We start from the raw sequence: 2,264 nt of genomic DNA on the forward strand, positions 1-2,264 counted from the left end.
GTCTGCCGAACGACGCGGGAAACTGACGGTCAACCACAGTGCAAACTCCTGCATCTACATCTACGTTCATACTCAGCGAAACACCGTACAGTGCATGGCGGAGGGTACCTTCTGCCTCTACTAGTCATTTCCTTTGGTGATCCACCCGCAAACTGAGCGAATAGGGGAAATAAAACTGTCCAAAACCCGCTGTGTGAGCCCTAATTCAAAAATGTTCAAATGTGTGTGAAATCTTATGGGACTTAACTGCTAAGGTCATCAGTCCGTAAGCTTACACACTACTTAACCTAAATTATCCTAAGGACAAACACGCATACCCATGCCCGAGGGAGGACTCGAACCTCCGCCGGGACCAGCCACACAGTCTATGACTGCAGCGCGTCAGACCGCTCGGCTAATCCCGCGCGGCAGCCCTAATTCCTAGGATCTTACGCTTGTGGTCCTTAAGCGAAATATACGTCGTCGGCATTAGAGTCTTGCTGTAGTCGGCTTCAAATACCGGTTCGCTTAATTTCCGCAATAGCGCCTTGCGAAAAGAGCGTCGCCTTCCCTGCAGGGATTCCCATTTGAGTTCACGAAACATCTCCGTAATACCTGCATGCTGATAGAAGCTTCCGGTAACAAATCTAGCACCGTGTCTCTGAAATGCTTACTAAAGAGTGAAACGGGCGCCGCTCCCATAAATCTCCCACTAAAACGAAATCGAGCATTCGCTTTCCCTACTATTAACTTGGACGTGTTCACTCCATTTCATATTGCTTTGCAAAGTTACGTCTGGATAGTTAATCGGTGTGACGCTGTTAAACTGCACGCTGCTAACGCTGTATTCGAATGTTACAAGATTGTTCGCATTAAGTTACATCTATCAACATTTAGAGCAACCTGTCGTTCATTACACTAACTAGAAAATTTGTCTAAGTCATCTTGTATGCTCCTACAATCACTCAACGACTACAACTGTCGTACACCTCAGCGTCACCGACAAGCAAACGCAGATTGCTGCTAGCTCTGTTCGTCAGATCATTTATGTACACATAGAATAATAGTGATCCTATCACACTTCCCTGTCATGCTCTCTGATGAACACTCGTCTTCGAGGACAACGTGATGGGTTCTATTGCGCAAAGTGTTCCAGCCACTCACTTAGCTGGGAACCTGAATAATATGCAGTGCGGCATTGTGTGAAACGCTTTCTGTAAATTTAGGAATATGGAATTTACATGTTGCTATCCATCAATGGTTTGTGGGCTATCATTTTAGCAAAGGTCAAACTGAGTTTCGCACGAGCGATGCTTTCTAACGTCGTGCTGATTCGTGGACGGAAGCTTCTCTATCTCAAAGACATTTACTATATTTGACCTCAGGATGCATTTAAGATTTCTGTAGTAAACAGTTTTTAAGCATATAAATGTGTAATTATGCGGGTCAGTTCATTTATCTTTCTTAGATAAACGAGTCAAGTGCGTTCGTTTCCGGACGCCTGGGACTTCGCGCTGGGGTAGAGATAAGCGATAAACGCTTTAACAGTAAGGAGCTAACGCCGCAGAGCGCTCTCTGTAAAACCGAGTGCGGATTCCATCTGGACCTGAGGACTTATTTTTTTCAACTCTTTCAGTTGCTTTTCTACGCCACGGATGCCAATTTCTGTGTGTTCCATGCGGGAGTCTGTACGATAGCCAAACGATGGTATGTTCGTACGATGCTCCTGCATGAAAGATTTCTTAAACGTGAAATTTAAAATTTCAGATTTCCTTTTCCTATCCTCTATTACAACAGCAAACCGGTCGACGAGTGAATGAACAGAAGCCTTCGAGCCCTTTAGTGATTTTGCGTATGACTAGAATTTTCTCGGTTTTTCGGAAAGATCTTTCGGTGATGTATGACGGAGGAATTTGTTGTGTGCTTCTCACATTGATCTTCTTACGGACGCACGAATTTCTACTAACTTTTGCCTGTCAATATTTGACCACTCTTTTTTTGAACTGAGTGTACAGCAATATCTGTTTCCTCAGCATTTTCCGAATTTTATTATTAAACCATGGAGGATCCTTCTCATATTTAAGCCTCTTATTTGGGACATACATCTCGACAGCCCGGTAACACAATAACAGCTATCCGTACCTTCACAGCCGTTGCCTACGTAACATTTCAGTCTCTTCTTTTTTTCAATAGTTATTATCCACCGTAAATGTTAGTAAAGACAATCGGTAATTATATGAGAGTGAAGAACTTATATACAAGTAAACAAGGGAAAGTGATGAACT

Source organism: Schistocerca piceifrons, chromosome 4 (assembly GCF_021461385.2).
Source record: "Schistocerca piceifrons isolate TAMUIC-IGC-003096 chromosome 4, iqSchPice1.1, whole genome shotgun sequence".
In the NCBI taxonomy this organism is placed as follows: domain Eukaryota; kingdom Metazoa; phylum Arthropoda; class Insecta; order Orthoptera; family Acrididae; genus Schistocerca; species Schistocerca piceifrons.